A 25,571-nucleotide genomic window follows, 5' to 3' on the forward strand; every position below is an offset into this window, starting at 1 on the left:
AGGTATTGCAGATGAGGATATGAGCTGGACTCGCCGGAATTATTTGTTTGCGATCAAAGCCATAGGCATAGCCAGGAAATGCATATTATCCAAATGGATTCAACAAGAATCTCCGACGATGGACTTCTGGCACGCTGAAATGTTGACCCTCCTGAACCTTGATCATCGAACATGGATTCTTTCCAAACATCGAAAGAAAGCGACCTTCTCAAAAATCTGGGGTCCCTTTATTAACCATCTCCCAATAGCCCTACAGGGCAAATATGTAGAATCTGCTTGATAGTTTTCCTGTCATGTCTGATGCTCGTAACAGGAAATGGACATACTAGGGTAATGTTTTTAAACTGAATGCGCTTGTTAACACTCTAACAACCGTTAACTTTCCTCTTGAGTGATAAGGGAGGGGAAGGGGAGGGATGGGAGATGGGGATGGGGGTGGGGGTGGGGAAGCGGAGTTCCATTGTTGCTAAGTTACCTGTGTGTAAACATGGTTTAATATTAATGTTTGTTGAAAATACAATAAAGACAAATATAAAAAAAAAAGGAGGTGCTAGGGGAAATTGCACGCCCCCTAGTGCCTCCTCGGCAGCGGGCACCCGGGAGAGGTAGTCATCAGCCACTTAGGAAAAAGGACACTCAATTTTAGAGTGTCCGTTTTCCTAACCTGTGCATAGCCATGGGTTAGGAAAATGGACACTTGTTAATTGAGCAGCCCTTTTCCAACCTGACCGCAGGCACTTTTTTGGGGGGAGGGGATATTTCTATTTTTTTTTTAGTTCCTCTGACTTAATATCACCACCATATCACCACAGTATTTTCTGCTTTTCTGTATACTTTTTGAGTTCTTCAAGACTTAACGTCAGCTTCAGAGCTGGTGTTAATTTTTGAGAGTAAAAATGTGTGCCTCTGGCGAACATTTTTTTTTTTTTTTTTGCATGGTGGGAGAATCGATAAAAGCCTCATCAACATGCATTTGCATGTTGATGAGGCTGTTACCTACGTGTGCGATAGGAAGCGCGTTTTGGACGTGCTAACCCCCATTTTGCATCAGGGGATATGGATGTGCATCCAAAACACGCCACCAATTGCAGGTTAACCATGCGCTGCAGCCAGCGCATGGTATAGCATCGGCCCATATCTGTTACATACTGTGAGAGTTAATACAGGGAATAAGCCACCTGAAGGCCTTCACAAGTTTCAAAGCCTAGAGGGGCTCTGTCTTTCTGCCTAATCTCTGTACTATGGATGTTTTTTTTTTCCCTTCCAGCAAGCCTTATCCCAGCTGGGCAGTCTGAGAAGATCAGGTATATGCCAGAAGGGGTGCATGGGGGAGGGAGGAGAAGAGGGAAAAAGCAATTAGTTTAAAAGCTTTCTACTCAGGGAATGGTAGTCTTGTAATCAATCAGTGAGAGTCACTCTCTTACTCTCTCTCTCTCTCTCTCTCTCTCCCTGCAGTCTTGAGAGACATTTTATTAACTTGTTAGCTACTTTGGAAGATGCTCAGCTGTCAATATTGTGGATTCCTGCTGTAATTTCACAAATGATTCGTTGATTTCAAAGCTAAATCCTAATGTCTGCATTTTTCTTGTCACACTGGCAGTGGCTGTGCTGAGTACACAGAAGTAGGCATCTCGCCTTCCAGCAATGAGAAATAGCTTAGGGATATTCTCCAGTTCTGCATTTTTTGGCCTGTGTTCGGCACTTTGCTGGAGTTGTCTGCAGCAGCCCTTGTTACTCCATCCCCCTATCCCTACCCTGTAACCTGAAAACCAGGCGTTCGGTGCATAAGCATTGTTTCTTATATTTCTGGATTGAAGAGCAAAGAGAAGCCTTTTGTTTTGGATATATTTGATTTTGTTTTAATTTTAATGCATTGATTTTATTATTTACCTTTCTTTTATGTAGTTGTTTTAGATTTTTATGTACTTTTTTACTATTTAATGTATTTATGTACCAAGTAGGTACATTTAACATTATTGATCACTAACTATGTTACCGAAACTTATGGCACCCTTGTAAATGTTCAAATCACAGTATCATTAATTTTATGTGCCTTGATGTAAACCGTTGTGACGGTATCCTCCAAACGACGGTATAGAAAAGATTTAAAATAAATAAATAAATAAATATTGAGCTTGTGAATTGGTATGTTTTGGATCAGAATATTGGTATATAAAACTAACTAACTAACTAAATAAACAACACCCTTTGCTATAACCAAGGGAGAGAAAAGATGGAGTGAGACATATAGCAAGAGAGGACAGGGGAGGGGAGGGAAAGAACAGAGACAGTGAAGCGAGAAGTTAGAGGGAATGGCACATGAGGGAGAAGGGAGAAAGCTTGGTGAGAGACAGACCCCAGAAGGTCTTCACAAGTTTCAAAGCCTAGAGGGGCTCTGTCTTTCTGCCTAATCTCTGTACTATAGATGTTTTTTTTCCCTTCCAGCAAGCCTTATCCCAGCTGGGCAGTCTACTCAAACCACTATAAACAGCTCTTCCAATGCACCTCTAGTCTGCCTAGCAGCACCTGCTGTTATTCCACTACAGAGACCTCTCCTACACACACACACACACACACACACACCCCTCTGCCAATGGACCTCAGTTCTGCCCTGCAGCATGCTCTGCTATACTCTGTCCCGTTCGCTGTAATAATAAGAATGCTGTAAAATTCAAGCTGTTTGAATAATCAACCAGTTTCAACTTCTGTAGCCTGTAGGTTTGATGTTTCCTTTTGATTCTGCTTATTTTCCTATTTGCTAGGACTTGGGGATCTCTGATCAGCCTCCTCGGAATTGGAAGGGGATTGGGATTGCAGTCCTGGTTATCACTATTGTTCTTGCTATGGTTACTGTGTCTATCATCCTCCTCACGCCAGGTAAGCATTCACATTTACACTTCTGGGGTCTGTCTCTCACCAAGCTTTCTCCCGTCTCCCTCATGTGCCATTCCCTCTAACTTCTCGCTTCTCTGTCTCTATTCTTTCCCTCCCCTCCCCTGTCCTCTCTTGCTATATGTCTCACTCCATCTCCTCCTCTTTTCCCTGTGTCTTTTCTCTCCGTTGGTTATTTCCTTCTGTAGGAAAATAAAAATCTGCAATGCATGTCATATAGACATGGAAATGCAAAATAACATATAGTTGAGAACACAGGTGCCCACGATTCCATTTTCCTATTTCCAGAAGATTCCATGCTGTCTCTTGGCTCCCCGCTTACTCTGGATGACCTAGAGAAGAACGAATTCAAGCCTCATAACTCTCACCTGTGTTGGATCAGCAGTGAGTATAGCCCATAGACTGCCCCCGTATATGCACGCTGCTATAATACGCATGTAAAAACACACCTACTCTAACTTATATGTACAATCCACATGCACATGCACACCATTAGTACGTAGCAGAGGTATGTACACAAACATACATAGAGACACACATGCTTACAATCAGATGCTCGCAGGGAGGCAGAGGTGGCAGGGTGGCAGGATGTTAGTCTTGTATCCTATACGCTCATATACCTCGGAAGGTAGAGAGCCAACGAGTAAAAGAAAAACTGACTTGAATAAGGAGCGATATCCTACAAGCAGCCAAGCTTCTACAGCTGCTAGCTGGGATTTGCTCTTGCAGCATTGATGGGAATGAATGCGAAGACTGGAAGGGGCACTTGGTCTTTTTCTACCATCGCCTACCATAATTACATGCAGACATTAACTGTAGTGAGTCCTGCTCTGTGGAAAAGCAGATTTGGGGGTGATAATATCAGATGATATTAAGGTGGCCAAACAGGTGGATAAGGTGATGGTAAAAGCCAGAAAGATGCTTCGGTGCACAGGGAGAGGAATAGTCAGCAGAAAAAGGGAAGTGATATTGCCCCTGTTTAGGTCCCTGGTGAGACCTCACTTGGACTACTGTGTACAAATCTGGAGACCGCACCTTCAAAAGGATATAAACAGGATGGAGTTGGTCCAGAGGGTGGCTATCAAAATGATAAATGATTTTTGTTCTAAAGCTTATGGGGACAGACTTAAAGATTTAAACATGTATACCCTTGAGGAAAGGCAGGATAAGGGAGGTATGATAAAGACATTTAAAAACCTCCAAGGTTTCCATACACAGGAGGTGAGCCTCTTTCAATGGAAAGGAGTCTAGAACGAGGAGTCATGAGATGAGGTTGAAAGGAAGAAGACTCAGAAGTAATCTAAGAAAATATTTTTTCACAGACGGGGTGGTGGATGCCTGGAACAGTCTCCCCATGGGGGTGGTGGAGTCAAGGACAGTATTTGAATTCAATAAAGCATGGTATAAACATTGAGGAAGTGAGAGGGATTGTGAAGCTGAAAAGTTGGTGTGGATGGGCAGACTAGATAGGCCTTATGATCTTTTTCTGCCATCATATTTTATGTTTCTCTGTAAACAGTATTCTCCGTATACAGCCATAACACATGAAGTGGCATTCTCCTGTTTACAGGTATACAAATGTGCTTTCTCTGTCAACAAGCAGGCATGAATCAGCTATAACAAGTGAAAAGTCCCAAGCTGAGGATTGCATTGCAGAGCAATTACTTAAAAGACTACCCGGCCCCACCAGATGGAGAATGGACTACTAAGTGAACAGACTGTGCAGACCTGCTCAGCCAAAGTTGCCTGTTCTTTGGGACATGTCGTCTAGATAGTAATGAGATGTAAAGGTGTGAATTGATGACCAAGTTCCAGCTTTGCTCTGCCTTTAATGGAAGTGGCCCTGAAGTTGCCATGGCTCTCATTGGATGAGTGACAGAATCTGTAATCTGTAAACTACCCATAGTGTAATAGTGCATAATACAGTCTGCTAGCCAATTAGACACAGTTCTTTTTCTAACTATCCTTTCCTACCTATTGGGATCAAAGAGCATGAACAGTTGAGAAGCTTGATGGTGAGATTGAGACCTCCTCAAATAATACGCTAGGGTTCTTTTGCAGTCCAAGGAAGAGCCTGTTCTCTTTTGTGTGCATGCGGTCTTAGAAAGAAAGTTGGCAGCACAATAGCTTGGTTAAGGTAACATGCAGATGCCACTTTTGGAAGGAATTTGGGGTGAGTTGGTAGAACAAACCTCTTATGAAAAAACTGCAGGTATGGTGATTAAGAAACAGAGTTTGTAATGCACTTACTTTTGGTACCAAAGTGATGGCGACAAGAAATAGACTTTCCAGGTGAGAAACTTCAAGTCCACTGACTAGAGAGGTTTGAAGGGAGGTTTCACGAGCTGGGCTAGGACAATATTGAGGGTCCCCAGGCACTGGAGGTTTATTGACCAGAGGCTTAGATGCCAGAGATCTTTCATAAATTTAAATACTAAATGATGGATAAGAGATTGGAGCTCCTGCCACCTGTACATTGCAAAGGCATGGAGATGAGCCTTAACTGAAGAAGGTGTTACGATCCTGCTCGTGGAGCTAACCCCCCGTAAGCAGGCCTCTCCACTTACCCCAGACTGCCGGCACACATCTTTGTGGCCTAGGCCCACCCCCAGACCAGGCCGCTGCTGCTGACTTCCTCTGCGTGGCCTAGTGCCGCTACTGCCGCCGCCGCCGAGACCCGCGGCAGGCTGCCGCCAACACCATCTTCACTGTGGCCCTATGCTGCCGCCGAAACTCTGCCCCTGCGGCATGGAGCCACCGCCAATATCTTCCCTGAGCGGCAGGGGGAAGCCGCTGCTACTGTGACGTCGTCTTCGTGGCCTGGTGCCACCGTCAAAGCCTGCCTGCTCCTACATCTGCGTGCAGGGAGAACACCGCTGTCCATGGTCCTGTGTTCTCTTCCTGGCCCTTCCTAGGTGCTGGCGCATGCCTCTTCAAAGCTATTTAAAGGGCCAGAAGCGGGAAAAGCCCACAGCCTCACCGGAAGTCTTCAGATCTTCACTTCCTGGTTCAGCCCTATATAAGGGCTCATCTTCAGTCACTCGAGGCCTTCGGATCAGCTTTGCACTTCGTTTATGTTCCGTCTGCTGGTCCATGTTCTCTGTGGTCTTCATTTGTGTAGATGGCTTCGTGTTCAGTGTTCTCCATGTTCCTGATCCTGATGTTCTTGGTCTCCTCATCCTGATGTCTTGGTCTTGTCCCTCATCGGAGCTCCTTCATCTGTGATTTGGGATGTTTCCATGTTCCTGATGTTTGTAATCCAGCCCTGATGTTCCTGATGTCCATGTTCCTGATGTTCCGTGATCCCGTCCTGATGTTCTTGATGTTTTGTGATCCAGCCTTGATGTTCGGTACCTCTGGTTCCTTGTCGCTACCTTTCCTGGTGTGTTATGTCGTGGTTCGTGACCAGCCCCACGGGTGGGCTGTGTAGGGCGCTTGTGGTACAAGGTCTGCCTTCTCGTCTGCAGCACAAACCTCCGGAGGGTAATTTTTGCCTGAAGACAAGTCTTGTCTTGGTCCTGGGTCTTGAATCCTTGCCTGAAGCCAAGTCCTGTCTTGGTCCCTTATCCTGAACCTTGCCAGCCCTCGGATTCCCTTGTGTCTGCTCCGTCCATGTGTTAAGAAACATAAGAAAATGCCATACTGGGTCAGACCAAGGGTCCATCAAGCCCAGCATCCTGTTTCCAACAGTGGCCAATCCAGGCCATAAGAACCTGGCACGTACCCAAAAACTAAGTCAACTCCATGTTACCATTGCTAATGGCAGTGGCTATTCTCTAAGTGAACTTAATAGCAGGTAATGGACTTCTCCTCCAAGAACTTATCCAATCCTTTTTTAAACACAGCTATACTAACCACATCCTCTGCACTAACCACATCCTCTGGCAACAAATTCTAGAGTTTAATTGTGCGTTGAGTAAAAAAGAACTTTCTCCGATTAATTTTAAATGTGCCCCATGCTAACTTCATGGAGTGCCCCCTAGTCTTTCTACTATCCGAAAGAGTAAATAACCGATTCACATCTACCCGTTCTAGACCTCTCATGATTTTAAACACCTCTATCATATCCCCTTTAGCCGTCTCTTCTCAAAGCTGAAAAGTCCTAACCTCTTTAGTCTTTCCTCATAGGGGAGCTGTTCCATTCCCCTTATCATTTTGGTAGCCCTTCTCTGTACCTTCTCCATCGCAATTATATCTTTTTTGAGATGCGGCGACCAGAATTGTACACAGTATTCAAGGTGCAGTCTCACCATGGAGCGATACAGAGGGATTATGATATTTTCTGTTTTATTCACCATTCCCTTTCTAATAATTCCCAACATTCTGTTTGCTTTTTTGACTGCCGCAGCATACTGAACTGACGATTTCAATGTGTTATCCACTATGACACCTAGATCTCTTTCTTGGGTTGTAGCACCTTATATGGAACCCAACATTGTGTAATTATAGCATGGGTTATTTTTTCCTATATGCATCACCTTGCACTTATCCACATTAAATTTCATCTGCCATTTGGATGCCCAATTTTACAGTCCCACAAGGTCTTCCTGCAATTTATCACAATCTGCTTGTGATTTAATACTCTGAACAATTTTGTGTCATCTGCAAATTTGATTATCTCACTCGTCGTATTTCTTTCCAGATCATTTATAAATATATTGAAAAGTAAGGGTCCCAATACAGATCCCTGAGGTACTCCACTGTCCACTCCCTTCCATTTAATCCTACTCTCTGTTTCCTGTCTTTTAGCCAGTTTGCAATCCACGAAAGGACATCGCCACCTATCTCATGACTTTTTACTTTTCCTAGACGCTGCTGGAACCTGCTGGAACCTGCTGGAACCTGCGCCACTCCAGCATGGTCCTTGACCAGCCACAAGCGGCTGTGTATGGCGCGCCCCGGTGCAGGCCTCAACAGTATCTGGGACATGTTCCTCGCACTTGCTTCACTTCTTGTCTAGAGTCTGCCCCGCATCCATCGTGTTCCGCGACCAGTCCTGTGGGTGGGCTGTGTAGGGCGCGCTACGTCGCAGCCTCAACCTAGTACTTGATCCTGACGTCTTCGTCGCCTGAACCTTGATCCTGAGTCTTCGTCTCCTGAACCTTGATCCTGAGTCTTGTCGCCTGAACCTTGATCCTGAGTCTTCAGTCTCCTGAACCTTGATCCTGAAGTCTTTGTCGCCTGAACCTTGATCCTGAGTCTTCGTCTAAGTATCCATGTCTTTGCCTGGCCTCCGTTCGGAAGTAATCCATTCTTTGCCTGGCCTCCGTTCAGCCTGCGCTTCTTGCCATTGCCCAGCGGCAGGTCCAAAAGGGCTTGGAATGGTCGGAGGACCATTCATTGACCACCATTGCGTTGTTGGTCTTCTTATAGTGTACAGGTCTGGTGGAGGGTCAGTACGTTCAGTCAGCCTTGTCTTCGTTCTAGCCTTGTTCCTGTTCCATCCATGCTGGTACCAGCTCACCTCCCGTGGTGTGTCTTGGGGCTCCTCCCTGAGTCGTGCCATGGGTCAAGGGCTCACATTCCTCTCCAGATGGATTGTGCTCTGCAACAAGAAGTGCTGAGGGTTGAGGATGAGTTGAAGAATAGGTATCGAAGCAAGTCCCTCAGGCTGCAGGAGAATAGATCCAGCTGGTGGGTCCCCACACTATATCAATAACCTCTTCCACTTGAAAGGATTAGCTGGTTGAAGGTATCCCTGGCAGCAATCAGCATATCCTCCACTTCCTTAGGAAGGTCTAAGAAAGAGACTAATGTGCATTCAACAGCCATGCCATGAGGGCAACAATGTCAGGTTTGGATAGCACAGCCTGCCATCTTCCTGTATGATAAGCACTGGAAATAACCCAAGGGATTTGGAGTGTAACTAGACAGATGGATGAGATATGGTTACCACACTTGTCATGGCCAGGCTGGTGCTATGATAATTATTCTCTCTCTGTCCTGAAGGACCTTCTGGACAGTCCTGGCAATGGCAGAAATTGATGGGTACTGTGATGCAGTACGACCTGGCCCGGGGCAGAAACAGCTGAGACACAACCGAGCAGAAGCTAGTGGTACCAAACTTAGCCACCGGAGGGCGCTGAGGAAGGTAGCAAAGACTACACTTCCCAGGTTCCCCGAACCAACACCTGACCCCTGGCTGGAGCCTGAGCAGGAACAGGTGGAGGAAATTGGGACTGATCCCTATGATTCAGCAGAATCTATGGAGGCTGAGGAAGAGGGCGTGCCCCCGTGGTGGACCTGGCCACAAAGCCCGGCTCCTCAGAGTCTCTGGAGGAGGAGATGGAGGTAAGCTGGGGAGAGGAAAGCTCCAGCTGTTCCTCTATGGAGGTGGAATAACCAGGAGGTTGGGGGATGGTAAATCCTGTATTGCTGTATGGATGTATGAGACAGGCGGGAAGGGAATTGTGTTTTAAATGCTGTGTACCCTGGGGCTTGTAAGGACAACCCCGCATTAATATAAGGCTGCAGCCACTGAGCTACAGCACCACATTAAAACTCCTTATTGATTAAGATCTTTTTCTGTGTACTGCTTGGGAGTGCCAGGACTGGGCCTGGCACTCTGACTAGAGGCTGTGAGGAGTCCATAGCAGCGCTATGCCTGAGCTGTGCAAGGGGACAAGACGTGTCATAGGAGCAAAGCCAGAGCCCTGAAGCCCAGCAAAGCCCCACAGCATGCTGAGCGGAGGGACCCTCATCGTGACAAATGGTGGCAGCAGTGGGATCCTTGAAACTCGCTGACTGGAGGGCAGACCCAGCGGTCAACTACCTGTGCTTCTACTGACCTAGTGAAGGCATGGCGTCCGAGGAAGTGCTAAAATGGATGGCAACCCAGATGCAGCAGCAGCAAGAGGCCATGCAGCACATTATTCAGCGCATGATGGATCACCAGCAGCAGCAACAGCTCCCGTTGATCCAGATGTTGGAGGAACAGCGCAAGGTCACCCAGCTCTGGGCCGCCCAGCAGGCTACTGGAACAGCAGGTACCCCACACCCGATGACTGGGACTGGCGGAGTAGGCCGGATGGACCTCATGCACGGTATCCACCTAGAGAAGATGGGTCCAGGGGATGACCCTGAGGCCTTCCTGGTCACGTTTGAACGGGTGGCTAGTGAGGCTGGTTGGCCCAGAGAACAATGGTCTGCCCGGTTGGCCCCTTGTTTAACAGGCGAGGCCCAAGCCGCCTATAGGGCTTTGGCCCGGAGCAGGCCATGAACTATGCCTTGCTGAAGACAGCCATCTTGGACCGACTGGGTATAACCCAGGATTGGTATCGGCGCCAATTCAGGGAAACCTGGTTACAGCCGAAAGACAGACCTCGGGCCCTGGCCCAGCATTTGAAGGACTTCGCATATAGATGGCTAGAACCCGAAGGGAAAACGGTGACTAAGCTCATGGAGCTGATAGTGCTAGAACAGTATATAAGAGCACTACCACCTCCAATGAGGAGCTGGGTGATTCGCCAAGGAGGCAAGTGGGCTCGAGAGGGCGATAGTAAATACAGAGAGATACTTGGAGGCAGAAGCCGCTATGGGAGGTGGCGCATCCTCCAACAAAGAGAAAGGGTCTAAAGGACCAGGTCTGAGTAAGGAAGGTAGTCAAGGGGTTGCAAGGAATCAGAGAGGTCCCCTACAGGTGCCCGGTGGAAGGGGTGGACCGCAGGAAGAGACAGGCCCAGGACGGGAGGCGGGGGTAAAGCCGGCCCCAGGGCGATGTTTCCATTGCGGTGGCGCAGGGCACTTCAAAAGGGAGTGTCCACACTTGGCGACTGCCTATGCCCATCCACCGGAGCGAAGGGAGGAAGCAGTATCCAGAGACCCGAATCCCTACTTTCAGCAGGTTCAGGTTAATGGTCAGCCAGTGCAGGCCTTAATAGACACTGGCACTAATCAGGCGCTGCTCTCTAAGAAACTGGCTGTGGCTTTGGGACTCAAGATGCCCCAAGCCCAAAAAGGGGAGGTGGTGATACGATGTGTACATGGTACGGCCGTTAGGTACCCGGTACATGAGGTACTGGTACGTTGGAGAACCCATGAGGACATCGTAGAGATAGCCATAGTGGAAGGATTGCCGGTGCCCCTCATTTTGGGGAGAGAGTGGAGGCACCTCGCGGAGGTGTTGGCGGGCAGGCAAACTTTGATAACCACAAGAGCCCAAGCCCAGACACAAGAGGTACGTGAGCATGAACCCCCTCTAGGAGAGATTTTCCCTTTGAGGAGGGGGAGGTGGTGGAAACTCCCGGGGTTAGTTGTAAGCCCCGAGCGGAGAGAAAGAGGGAGAAGAGGAGACAGACTGGCCCAGAGGAAGGTGAGGACGCAGGGGTCCACTAAAGAAATGATAGGCACCCTGCTAGCCCAGTTCCCAGAGTTTAGAGAGGAGCAGGTTAAGGACCCAGCCTTGAAGGTGGCCTGGGAAAAGGCTAAAGTATCTATACAACAGCTTGCTAATAAAGAGGCTATGATATACCCCTACTTTATGGTCCAGAAGGGATTACTTTACAGGGTAGAGGAAGGACTGCAGGGACAGGGACCGCATAAACAACTGTTAGTGCCCCTATGGTTTCAACCCGAAGTCATGTCACTGGCGCATGACCATCCCCTGGCCGGGCACTTAGGCCCGCATAGCACCTTAGCCCGTGTCAAGCGGCGATTCTTCTGGCCAGGTATTTACAGCACAGTTAAGAAGTTTGCAGCTCGTGCCCCAACTGTCAGTTGGTCGCCCCAAGGGCCCCCCCTAAGGCACCCCTGGTACCCGTGCCGGTAGTACATGAACCAATGGATCGGGTAGCGGTAGACATCATGGACCGATAGAAAAAAGTAAACGCCTGTCATCAGTATATTCTCGTGGTATTAGACTACGCGACCAGATTTCCGTGGGCCGTCCCTTGAGGTCTACTGGGGCAAGGGTGGTAGCCCCGGAGTTGATAAGGATATTTTGCCAGTTCGGCTTTCCACGTGAACTACTGACAGACAGGGTAACCAATTTTATGTCCCGGAATTAGCAGGCCTATGGGCCCAGTTCGGCATTAAACATATACGAACCTCAGCGTACCACCCCCAGATGATGGGTTAGTGGAGCGCTATAATCAAACCCTGAAGTCCATGATGCGCAGTTGTCTAGAAAAAGATGCTAGTAATTGGATCGCCTCATCCCATTCTTGTGTTTGCCTCCAGGAGGTGCCCCAAGCTTCCACAGGGTTCTCACCTTTTGAACTTATTTTTGGGAGACAACCCCGGGGTCTGCTCGATGTCATACACGAGCAGTGGACAGGGGCTGAGGCGGAACCTCAGGACATCATAAGTTACATTGGGGGTATTAGGCAGCATGCTGAGACTGCCCTGGGTTTGGCCAAGGAAAATCTCGAGCAGGCTCAAGAAAGGCAGAAGACCTACTACGACCGCGGGGCTAGGGACCGGGAATTTCAAGAGGGAGATCAGGTCTTAATATTGGTGCCTACGTCCCCTAACAAACTTTTGGCCAAGTGGAAGGGCCCAGGGACAATTTTAAGGCGCCTGGGGCCCCTAAATTATCAAGTCAAGGTAGGACTTAAGCGACCCCAGGTGTACCACGTCAATTTGCTGAAACCTTGGGTAGAGAGGCAAAGTATGTCCGCGGATACGATATCCGAGGAAGAGGTGGATTTAGGTCCACAAGTAAGGGAACTTAGTAAAAAAGTTGAGGTCCCGATAGGAGAGGAGCTAACTCCCAGGCAAAGAGCCCAAATACAGGAGATAGTTGAACAGGCCAAAGACGTGTTCTCCCTGTTGCCAGGACGAACCACGCTAATCACGCATGAGATAACAACACCGCCAGGACAGGTGGTTAGGAGGAGGCCCTATCGCCTCCCTGAAGCCATGCAGGATGAGGTTAGAAGGCAGGTTGAGGAGATGTTGCAACTGGGGGTCATCGAAGAGTCCAGTAGCGCCTGGTGTAGCCCCATTGTCCTGGTGCCTAAGCCAGATGGAACTTTACGTTTCTGTATAGATTTCCGGTTGGTTAACGCGATATCCACTTTTGATGCCTACCCCATGCCACGAGTTGACGAACTAGTAGAGAGGCTGGGACGGGCTCAGTATTTAACCACCCTGGACCTGACCAAGGGATATTGGCAGATTCCCTTGGCCAAGTCCTCGCGAGAGAAAACAGCGTTTGCTACCCCAGCAGGGCTGTTTCAGTTCGTGTGTATGCCGTTTGGACTGCAAGGAGCTGCGGCTTCTTGTCAGCGCCTCCTAAACCTGGTGTTATGCCCCCATATAGCATATACAGCGGCCTATATGGACGACGTCATTATATACTCCACTGAGTGGGAATCACATCTAAAAAGGGTTAGAGCGGTACTGCAGTCGCTTAGGGATGCGGGGTTGACGGCCAACCCGGCTAAATGTAGGATTGCCCAACGAGAGGTTAAATACCTAGGACATCTGGTGGGGCGAGGGGTGATGAAACCCTTGCTGGATAAGGTGGAGTGCATTCGGGATTACCCGCTGCCCGAGACCCAGAAGCAGCTCCGAGCCTTTTTAGGGCTCATTGGATATTACAGACGGTTCATACCACACTTTGCAGATCTGGCCACCCCTTTAAATGACATGTTAAGGAAGGGGACCCCAAACAAGTTGCGGTGGGGCCCACTGGAGGTAGAGAGGGTGGAGAGACTTAAACGGGCCTTGTGCCGAGATCCCGTGTTGAAGGGCGGTTGACTTCACGTTACCATTTCTGTTACAGACGGATGCCTCAGGGTGTGGGTTGGGGGCAGTTCTCTCCCAAGTGGACAAAGGGGAGGAACACCCGGTCTTGTACCTTAGCAGGAGACTTCACCCCCATGAGGAAAAATATGCCACTAATGAGAAAGAATGTCTAGCCGTTAAGTGGGCTATTGAAACACTAAAATATTACCTGGCGGGACACCCCTTTGTGTTAGTGACGGACCATGCACCCTTAAAATGGTTGCACGTCATGAAAGAGTCCAATGCCCGATTAACCAGGTGGTATCTTACCCTCCAAACCTATCGCTTTGAGGTTAGACACAGAGCTGGTAGGGATCATGTTAATGCTGATTTCCTTTCCCGGTTGGGGGAGAAGACTGGAACTCGGGTGAGGAGTTCCAGGGTTTTTAAAAGGGGGGGGGTGTGTGATGCAGTACACCTGGCCCGGGGCAGAAACAGCTGAGACACAACCGAGCAGAAGCTAGTGGTACCAAACTTAGCCACCGGAGGGCGCTGAGGAAGGTAGCAAAGACTACACTTCCCAGGTTCCCCGAACCAACACCTGACCCCTGGCTGGAGCCTGAGCAGGAACAGGTGGAGGAAATTGGGACTGATCCCTATGATTCAGCAGAATCTATGGAGGCTGAGGAAGAGGGCGTGCCCCCGTGGTGGACCTGGCCACAAAAGCCCGGCTCCTCAGAGTCTCTGGAGGAGGAGATGGAGGTAAGCTGGGGAGAGGAAAGCTCCAGCTGTTCCTCTATGGAGGTGGAATAACCAGGAGGTTGGGGGATGGTAAATCCTGTATTGCTGTATGGATGTATGAGACAGGCGGGAAGGGAATTGTGTTTTAAATGCTGTGTACCCTGGGGCTTGTAAGGACAACCCCGCATTAGTATAAGGCTGCAGCCAGTGAGCTACAGCACCACATTAAACTCCTTATTGATTAAGATCCTTTTTCTGTGTACTGCTTGGGAGTGCCAGGACTGGGCCTGGCACTCTGACTAGAGGCTGTGAGGAGTCCATAGCAGCGCTATGCCTGAGCTGTGCAAGGGGACAAGACGTGTCATAGGAGCGAAGCCAGAGCCCTGAAGCCCAGCAAAGCCCCACAGCATGCTGAGCGGAGGGACCTCATCGTGACAGTACACATAGACTAGATCAAGACTCCAGCCTAGCATGAAGGTATTAGGGCTGATCTGCAGTTGCTTGTATGCATGGAACTGAAATCCTCAGCTTTCCTGTTGTCCTCTGAGGTGAACAGGTTAATTATTATCAGTATGCCCCAATAACAGAACAAGCCATTTGCGACCATTTGATCTAAGGACCACTCATGGGGCTGTGGAACTGTGCTGAAATGGTCCAACAGTGTATTATGGGCTCCTGAAAGGTAAGACTACTGAAGGTGTGTTGTGATGACAGACCCACAATCAGATTTGGAGTCCCTCCTCAGAGACAGTGCACAAGCCAGTGCCTCCTTGTTTATTTATACAGAGCATGGCCATCTGATTGGATCAATATTCTCTGGCCCAATAGCAGGTGGAAGAAAGCTCTTAGTACATAAAGGATGGCTCTTGACTCCATAAGGAGATTTTCTGCTAGGAACCATAATCCTTGGGTCCAAGCGGTGCCAATGTGCACTCAAACACATGATGTACTGGGATACATAGTGAGAGACTGTCAAGGTCTTAAGATACAGGCACAATAGGCTCACTTCATCAGCAGTTTTAATGAAAAGAACCGCCGCCAACATTGTCCTTCTCTGTGACGTGGAGCCGCCATCATCCCTGCCATGTCTCGCGGCAGGACTGCCGCCTTCAGCCTTCTTTTGCGGCAGGCCGCCGCCGCTGCTGTTCTGGTCCCAGCTACTCCATAGGCATGCGGCCGCGCCTCTCATCTATATTGAAAGGGCCATAGCGGGAAAAGCCCCACGGCCCTGTTTGATTACATCACTCCGCGTCACCTCTTCAGCCAGATCCTCGTCACCTTCGCAAGGAGCTTGTCTGCTCCTGGATGCTCCATTCCTGTTCTTCCTTCCAGGAGGCTCCGCGGTCCATCTTCTCTCCTTCAAGGTCCTCTGTTCTTCGTGGGAGCTCCCTTGTCTCGTCCTGTGTTTCTGGTCTCTCAATGGATCCTGCATCCTTGTCTGTCTCGTTGTTTAGATGCTTCAGTCTCTTTGGTTCCTGTCTTCGGATGTTCCATTCTCTTCGGTTCCTGCCTTCGGATGTTCCAGTTTCTCCAGTTCCTGGCTCCAGGAATTCCAGCATTGTCCCTTCCTGCCGGATCCAGTCTCCAGATGACCATCCTGTGAGTAAATCCGTATCTGATCCGGTTTCCTGTTCCCGGTCATTGGAGCCCTGTTCGGTTGGATCCTTCTTCAAGCACTGCCAGGATTCCTCTTTCTTCCTGAGATTCAGTCCTGTGCTCTTCCCGCTCTCCGCGTAGTCCGCAACCAGCCTCTTCAGGTTGAATAGGGCTAGCAGTAGGACAGCATGGTCTGTGACCAGCCCATGGGGGGGCTGTGTAGGGCGCGTGAGGAGCAGTGCCTGCCTGAGTCTCCAACTGCCTACGTCTCATCCAAGTCTCCAAGTGCCTACGTCTCATCCTTGTTCCAGAGTCCTCATCTGTCCTCAACCTCTGACTGTCTTGTTGCATCTGCCATTCCTAGACGGCAGGTCTGAAAGGACTATCGAGTGGCTACCCCAGAGACCAGCATTGCGTTGCTGGGTCTCTCCTGGAGCGTTCAGGTTCGGCAGAGGTCAGAGTGCTCCGAGTCTTCAGCCTGTCCGCCCGTGCTCGGATACGTCTCGCCTGCCATGGCGCATGCCCTGGGTTTCCCTCTGGGCTTGTGCTGTGGTCCAAGGGCACACATTCTGTCCCAAACAAGCGACCACTCTCCCGTGCTCGCAACACTGGAAACTGCAATAAGACAGACTCCATATGCAGTGCAACATTGGAAAATCAGAAACATTCCCATGCCTCATAAAACATCATCAAGAAACATAAAACAATCATAATAGTAAAACCATACTAATAAAAAATATTTCAAAACAGCTAGCAAACAGAATAAGAGGAAAGGTGGGATAAACAACATATTTCAAAACAGCCACTGATAATTAACAAGGGTTTAAAAAAAATCTCCTGCTCTCCATACCTGCGAACTATTGAGTTCCAGTTATCCTGAGATTGTCATTCATTTGTGATGAATGACAATCACAAATCTCTCCCTCACATACACACAGGCACACACATACACATCTCTCCCTCACATACACACAGGCTTTTCACACACACTCATGCTCTCTCAAACACACAAACACACTCATGCTCTCTCTCTCACAAACATACACAAACATACTCATGCTCTCTCTCTCTCTCACACACGCACATGCACATGCTCTTCTTTCTCTCTCCTCCCTTCTCCTGGAACAGGTAAGCAGCAGCAGTAGCAGCTTCATTTGGCAGGCCCGCCGTCCGACGCCTCCTCTCTCTCTCTCTTCTGTTTGCAGCTGTGCAGGCCCAGCTGAGGCTTCTTCTGCTCAGTGCTCCTTTCTTCCTTCTGCTGCCGTGCAGGCCCAGCCAACGCTGCTCCTCTCATGGATTGCTGATGTCCCTCCTGTTCCTCTTCTGTCTCTGCTCTCTTTAGCTACAAAGGCTAGCTGAGGGTGCTCCACCTCGGCAATCCTTTCTTTTGGCCCATGGTTCCAATGCCCTTCCTATTCCATGCTCCATAGTGCCATTGTGATTGGCCCAAGAAACACAACTTCCCCTTCCGGCTGCATTGGGATGAAGGCAGGAAGAAGGAGGTGCAATTACTAAAACTCCTTCCAGCATCTGTTTAAATGTGACATAGGCATAAGGCCGGTAGAAGTACTAGGCTGCCGACCCCAAACTTTCCACACTCTAGGCAGTTGCCTAGTCTGCCTAGTGTTTCCACTGGTCCAGTTCCCCAACTTTCTACCATAACCATAGCTCACCTGGGAGGAATTCAGTCTACCATTCCCAGGGTCAGTAGTTCAAAACCCCACAGGGCATTACAGAGATCCACCATTGGAGGGATGTGCACATCTGGGGAGCCATTTACATTTGATGGGATAAAGGCTGGAATAGTTGATTCCAATGATATTGGATTGTTCATTGCAGGCCCTGCATGTGCAAACAAGTCAAAGGAACCATGTGAACTGCTGGAGCTATATGACTAGGATAACAAAGATTGACTTCACTGATGTCTGGTCCCATTGCAGAAGGGATCTTACCAGGTTCATCAAAACTTTGGTTCATTTGATAGGAAGAAATGCCTTCTCCCAAAGCAAGTCTACCCAAGCTGCTGTGAACTGAATCCTTTGAGACAGGACAATGTTGTACTTTGAGAAATTGACCAGGGAATAGAGAAGCTGAATGATCATGCTGAGGAACAAACCCTCCTGCTAGAGATAGGCCCATCACCATCCAATTGTCCATGTATAGGAACTTGCAGCTTCCTGCTGATTAAGCTGCACAGCTATGACCACAAGACATTTCTTGGCCTATAGTAAAAAGAAGTAACTTGTACTGGTAGTACACTTACTGCATCACAAACCTGAGAAATTTGAGATAGATGGGGTGAATGGGAATATGCACATAAGTGTCTTTCAGATCCACAGTACACATCTAACCAGCTGGATGAAAGGCAGGATCATCTGAAGGGAGCTCATCTTGAACCTCTATCAGACCAACAATTTGTTCAACTTCATGGAGTGCTCCATAGACCTTATATCATCTCAAAGAGTATCAATCGAGTCATATTTACTCATTCTAGTCCTCTCATGATTTTGTAGATCTCCATCATATTTCCCTTCAACTGTCTCTTCTCCAAGCTGAACAACCCTGAACAGGTAGATGTGAATCGGATATTTACTGTTTCGGATAATAGAAGGACTAGGTGGCAGTCCATGAAGTTAGTAAGTAACACATTTAAAACTAATCAGAGAAATTCTTTTTCACTCAACGCACAATTAAGCTCTGGAATTTGTTGCCAGAGGATGTGGTTAGTGTAGCTGGGTTTAAAAAGGTTTTGAATAAGTTCTTGGAGGAGAAGTCCATTAACTGCTATTAATCAAGTTGACTTAGGGAATAGCCTCTGCTATTACTGGCATCAGTAGCATGGGATCTACTTAGTGTTTAGGTACTTGTAGCCTGGTTTGACCACTGTTGGAAACAAGATGCTGGGCTTGATGGATCCTTGGTCTGAACTAGTATGGCAATTTCTCTTTAGCCTTTCCTCATAGGGGAGCCGCTCCATCCCCTTTATCATTATGGTCACCCTTCTCTGTACTTCTCCAGTGCATCTATATCTTTTTTGAGTTGCGGCAACTAGAATTACCAAGAGTAGAATCCATGGCCACACTCCTGAGATGGAACAAGCTTAATTGCCTTCTGCTGAAAAAGAGAGGCTACCTCCAACTTAAGTTGAAAAGATTGAGAGGGGTCAGAACCAAAGACCACCCGCTTTTGGTCTGGAGGGGACTAAAAGAAGAGCAAAAATTAGCCATATTCCACAATTTTAGGATCTACTTGTCTTTGGTGATACCAGCTCACTCCTGAAGGAAGGACTGAACTCTTCCCCCCCACCAGATGTGGGGAAGTGGGCCTCAAGGATATAAAAAACTGGTCCCAGGCTTTAGGCTACGAATGTTGCTGGGCCTTCGATTGATGTCTCTCCCTTTACTGACCTCTAGCGGGAAGCAGCTGGTGCTGGAGAGGAAGAGGAACTGAATGACATTGATAGAGTGGAAATGACATCTTTGAAAAAAATGAATTCTTATATGAAAAGAGCTTTTGTCGGGCTGTGGCTGCAGACAGCAACTGCTGAGTGGATTGATGGTCCTTAAATCAGAGCTACCGTCTCTTGCACCTTCTCCCTGAACAAATTCTCCTTGGCACATATTCCTGAAGGACACTTGCTTACAACCATGTTAGCTTGCTAGTTCCTACAGAAGCAGAGCAGATACTTCTCAAGCTCCTCTGCATCTTCCATGGCTCAATGGCACGCTGCTTGCCTGGGGTCTGATTAATCCATCAAAGCCTTCAACTTTTGCACATATTTGTGTAGACATTGTACCACACACACACACAGACCAAAACACACCAGAGAAACAGAAAGATCCACACTCCATAGAGCATCCAGACACACAAGCCACATACCACAATGGTAAGGGCTGGAACATTTTTCCCAGAACTTAAGTGCCAGTCAAATTCTTTTAGGAGCTGAGAAAAAGTCTGCCTCACCCTGGCCAACTTTTTTTTTTCTTTTCACTGTATTCCCTAATTTTTCTATTTTTCTCTCTAGTTTTTTATTTTTCATAGTTTCCTCCTCTTTTATTTTTTTCATGTTTTGATTTATTTAACTTTTTTACACTTATTCTTCTTTCTCCACTTCCTCCTTCTCTCTGGCCTCTTTGCCCATTCCCCTCAGCAATCTCACCATTTGTCTTCTCCCGAGGGGCAACAGCTGCAATCTCTTTCCCTGGGAAGGGACCCAGCAACAGCAGGTACTCCTCCCAGGCTGAGGCCTGAGGGAGGCGGGTCCTCCTGGGGTGTGGAACACTGCTGCGGCTGTTCCCATGTCCTTGTTCTGCCACACAGTAAGCTGCACTCCACCTGGAACCGCTGTATCAGAAACAGCTCCTTTCCCTGACTCATCGAAAGACGATGTCACTACATTCTGGCAGATTCCTCCCTCTTGAGCTTGCAATCCTTCCATGGCACTGAGACTCAGCAGTGAAGCCATTTTTCCTTCCTTGATTGGGCAATCAGTGTTCTCCCCTGTTTTGGGTTCTGACTGCAAACACTATGAATTTTACCCGATGGGCTTCTGCCTGCATGCCAGTGGGACTATATGAATGTTAGGAACTGCAAACAGAATGTTAGGAATTATTAGGAAGGGAATGGTTAATAAAATAGAAAATGTCATAATGCCTCTGTATTGCTCAATGGTGAGACCATACCTTGAATACTGTGTACAATTCTGGTCGCCGCATCTCAAAAATGATATAGTTGCACTGGAGAAGGTACAGAGAAGGGCAACCAAAATGATAAAGGGGATGGAACAGCTTCCCTATGAGGAAAGGCTGAATAGGTTAGGGCTGTTCAGCTTGGAGAAGAGATGGCTGAGGGGGGATATGATAGAGGTCTTTAAGATCATGAGAGGTCTTGAACGAGTAGATGTGAATCGGTTATTTACACTTTCAGATAATAGAATGACTAGGGGGCACTCCATGAAGTTAGCATGTGGCACATTTAAAACTAATCGGAGAAAATTCTTTTTCACTCAATGCACAATTAAGCTCTGGAATTTGTTGCCAGAGGATGTGGTCAGTGCAGTTAGTGTAGCTGGGTTCAAAAAAGGTTTAGATAAGTTCTTGGAGGAGAAGTCCATTAACTGCTATTAATCAAGTTTACTTAGGGAATAGCCACTGCTATTAATTGCATCAGTAGCATGGGATCTTCTTGGTGTTTGTGTAATTGTCAGGTTCTTGTGGCCTGGTTTGACCTCTGTTGGAAACAGGATGCTGGGCTTGAAGGACCCTTGGTCTGACTCAGCATGGCAATTTCTTATGTTCTTATTTTCTTAAGGAGCTTATCTAATATAAACATACACACACAGTTACTGGGATTATACCTGGGGTCTTGAACCTAGCAGCTTATTCCCCACACAAATAATCACACACACACTCTGACTCAGTACATCGCGGTTCCAGGACTTTCTGATAGGTTTATTTAAGCAATAAGAGAATAGAACAGAGAATAAATAAAACCAGAACTGCAGTTAGTAATTACTCAAGAGAATACCTAAATATGTATATATATCATGAGATACTAGGATATACAATGTGATTTATAATACCTCCAAACAGGGTTTAAAATAATCTTATATCACAAGAAAAATTGTGGTGGTAATTACTTGTAATAATAAGGAAACATTTCATATATTGGCTTCACTCTATTAAGAGAGTGTAATATGAAAACATTTTTTATGTGGATGAAAGCAGTGAGTGGATGAATGAGTGCAATGTGTTGGGCAGCAGGGTAAAGCAATTGGTATTATGGTTTAAAAAAAATCGTGATATGCAATTTTCATGTAACTTTGTAATAAAAGATTTTTGTACATTGAACAATGCAAAGGTGATATTAATAGAGATATTCTTGAATAGATATACAGGGTGGCCCATGGAAAAGTAGCCCGCCTCTGTTGCGCTCATAGGTGGACCACCGTCCTTTTTCTTCATGAAGAAGAACCCCGCTCCTGCGGGGGAATCAGATGGACGGATAAAGCCTTTCTCTAGATTCTCTTTAATATACTCCGACATAGCCTGCGTCTCAGGCTGGGACAACGGATAGGTTCTGCCTTTGGGAGGCGTAGTGCCCAGCAGAAGTTCAATAAGACAGTTGAATTTGCGTAATGGAGGCAGGATATCCGCTTTCTGCTTAGAGAACACATCGCTGAAGTTAGAATACTGCGGAGGTAAACCTGGAATGGTAACTGATTTCAAGATGGGTATCTCGGGGGATACTGGGTGCAGACAAGTCTTTTGGCATTTTGGGCCCCACTGTACCAACTACAAGGACTGCCAATCGAACTGGGGTTTGTGGACCTGGAGCCAGGGTAGCCCCAGGATTACCGGATGAGTTGAGCATTTTAGGACGTAGAAAGATGTCTCTTCCTCATGGAGGGTACCTACAGTGAGATGGATCACCACTGTCTGGTGAGTAATGAGACCTGGAAGATGTTCCCCCTGGATGGAGGCAATACGAAGACTCACCTCTAGGGGTTGGAGAGGTATTTTCAAGAGTTTGACAATGTCGTTCATAATGAAGCTACCGCTCGCTCCGGTATCGATGAGAACAGAAGTTGCAAAGGTGTGGGCCTTGATGCCCAGGGATACAGGAAGCAAGAGTTGAGGGCCAGAAACAGTTGCGCCCAAGCTCGGGACCCCCGCCAGGCTCAGGCGTTGCAGTTTCCTGAACGGACGGGGCAAAACTGCAGACGATGTCCAGAAGTGCCATAGTAAAGGCAGAGCCCCTCCTTTTGCCGACGAAGATTTTCGGTCGGAGACAATCGCCCACGATTCACCTCCATAGGTTCTATCATGGAGGAAGGTGGTGGTGCAGGAGTCTTCACTGGAGTGCAGGGTGCACTTGTGGGGCGTACTGGAGGAGGGCGTGGAGCCTTTACTTCTAGGTGTCTTTGCTGGAGGCGATGATCAATCATCCCGGCAAGGGAGATCAAGTCTTCTAGAGTCGTGGGAGTCTCACAGACAGAGAGCTCATCTTTCAGAGCACAGGAGAGTCCATCTAGGAAGATGGCTTGCAGACAGTCTTCTTGCCACCCAAGTTCTTTGGCCAAGTCCGGAACTCCACTGTGTATTCGGAGAGGGTCCTTGACCCTTGACGGAGGTGGAGTAAGTTATGACTAACGATAGCCATGCGACCTGGGTCTCCGAAGGTCTGCTTGAAGAGAGCAATGATGTCAGATAGCTTGGAGAGAATGGGGTCAGAATATTCCCATAAGGCCCATGCCAGAGCCTTCCCTTCCAAACGGGACAGAATGAAGGTGACTTTAGTGATCTCCTTCAAAAATAATGAGGGTTGTAGCACAAACTGCATAAAGCACTGATTAAGGAAGCCATGACAGGAGCGTGGATCCCCATTATACCTGAGGGGTGCAGGAAGTGCCAAAGTTGCTTTGGGAAGCATAGTGGCCGAGAGGCCCACTGGGTTGGCCATTGCTGTATCTTGTAATTGAGAGCGCAGTTCTTCTACCGAAGAGGCCAGCGTCTCTAAAGCTTGATGATGTTGTTTCACTGTGGTGGCCAGTCCTGGTAGGGCCCTGGAGGTGGGAGACTCCGCCGAGTCCATGGCCTTGGCAACCTATTGCACTCGGGGGTGGACCCTTGTCCTGGGACAGTGAAGGAACGCTTCCTGAAAGGGAACAGGAGGTAACTACCCCCAGGGGGCAGAGCACTGGAGGAGACAGGCTGTGAAGCTTCACCACTGGAAGCCTAAGGTCCCCCCGGGAGGAGCCAGTAGGGACCCGGGCTGCTTGGACTTAGGTGGGCCTCGCCGGGTCTCCTGAGAGAATGGAAGTCTGGCGTGCCCACAGACACAGGAGGAGTGCGATCGGGTTCGAAGTTGGAGGCTGGTTGGAACAAGGAGAACCAGAACAGAGTTGGTGATGACAAGGTGAGGAACAGAGCCAGCATCTGGAAACAAGGTCAGGCAGGGAGAGGTCAAGATCCAGAGGTCAGTCCGAGGAATGGTCAGTAAAGCAGGGGTCAGGTACCAGAGGTCAGACGAGGTCAAAGGCAGGCTGAGGTCTTGAGGCAGGCGGCAGGCAGGCAGGTCAGGAGCAAGCTGAGATCTTTGAGGCAGCTGGCAGGTAGGCAGGCAGGTCAGGAGCAAGCTGAGGTCTTTGAGGCAGGCAGGCAGGTCAGGAGCAGGCTGAGGTCTTGAGGCAGGCGGCAGGCAGGCAGGTCAGGAGCAAGCTGAGGTCTTTAAGGCAGGTGGTAGGCAGGCAGGCAGGTCAGGAGCAAGCTGAGGTCAGTACCAGTAAGACTGGTACTACCTGGGTAGACAGACAGATGAACACAGGAACAAGCAGGACGCAGGAAGTAGGATGCAGGAACAAGTCAGGAACAGAACTGGAACAGAAGGATCCTGGAACGAGACTAGGAACAGGCAAGAGCAGGCATAGGCAATCTTAGAACAAATCGACCCAATTGCCAAGGCAAGGAAGCATAGACAGGAGCTTCCTTATATCGAGGGATCAATCAGGGCGCCCCGCGGAGCTAAGACCCGCCCTTGCCCTACATGAGTCCAGGCAGTCCACGCGCATGCGTGTAGGGGCGTGGCTAACATGGCAGAGGACGCCGAGCCTCGGCGTGAGGCCTGGCGCGCAGTGGAAGGCCCGGCGACCACCACCGCGAGACGCTGGGGCCTGGCAGGGCTGGCAACTACTGCGAGGGAGGTTGTCCCGGGACCCGCTGTGGAACCATGAAGGTGAGCAGGCCTGTGCGTGGGTCGGCCGTGGGCGGGGCGCGTAACAGCCTCCAATACCAGTGCCATGCAGGCAGGCTACTTTTCCATGGGCCATCCTGTATATTTTGATTGGTCAAGTATCAATACATTGAAAATTTGTTTAAGCCCAAATTCATATTACTGTATAGTATAAATATATATATTTCCAAAGGATCAGTCTGCTCTATCACTTTTGGGAAGCAATCTCTCTTCTACTCTAGGTATTATCACTTTTCAATTCAGTACTCACTGCCTGTCCTTCTGCCAGTTATACACTTTCTATCTGTATATCTGAAACTATGTTATGAGAAAAGCATGGGGTGTTCCCAAAACGCAGTCTAGACTGTCTCATGTAATTCTGACTGCCTCACATCAGATTGTGTGCACTTGCAGGCCGATGCAATATAGTGCACTCAGCCAAGCGCCCTGGTTAACCCGTGGTTGGACATGCGTCCATAATCCCTTATGCAATAAGGGGATTAGCACGTCCAAAACGTGCGTCCAACCCCTGCTAAGCTAATAGCGCTCTTCACATGTAAATTCATGTTGATGGGACTATTAGCTATTACCTCCCAATGCAAAAATTAAATGTGTGCCCAACGCACACATTTTTACCCTCAGAAATTAACGCCTGCCTTGGTCTGACCCAGTATGGCATGTTCTTAGGTTCTTATGTTCTAAGCATGGCTTCTCTCTCAGAAGAAGAGTTATTCTGGGCTCACACAGAAGGCTTACCTTAATACTCCTGTCTCTTGCACACACACTGAGATAAAACACCTCGGTGTCAGGTGAAAAATAATATCACATTTATTATTAGCTTTTAGGAATAATTAGACAACGTAAATTGCTACAAATAACACTAAATGCTTGACTGCAATAATCAGACTGTGGGGCGGATTTTAAGAGCCCTGCTCGCCTAAATC

The 25,571-nt window shown here is 48.2% G+C and overlaps 1 protein-coding gene across 2 annotated transcripts in view; it reads left to right on the plus strand.

Moving 5' to 3' along the window:
* The window catches only part of LOC115087471 (inactive dipeptidyl peptidase 10-like), a 135,520-nt gene that overhangs the window by 59,928 nt on the left and 50,021 nt on the right, over nt 1-25,571 (plus strand). The window contains exons 4-6 of one of the 2 annotated variants that reach the window (XR_003855531.1): nt 2,763-2,877; nt 3,181-3,276; nt 4,496-6,007. The gene's annotated coding sequence lies outside the window, so the exon portion shown is untranslated. Of the gene's footprint in view, nt 1-2,762; nt 2,878-3,180; nt 3,277-4,495; nt 6,008-25,571 lie in introns of those variants that run through there. The other variant, XM_029594695.1, reaches the window with a different exon arrangement.

Source organism: Rhinatrema bivittatum, chromosome 3 (genome assembly GCF_901001135.1).
Source record: "Rhinatrema bivittatum chromosome 3, aRhiBiv1.1, whole genome shotgun sequence".
NCBI lineage: Eukaryota > Metazoa > Chordata > Amphibia > Gymnophiona > Rhinatrematidae > Rhinatrema > Rhinatrema bivittatum.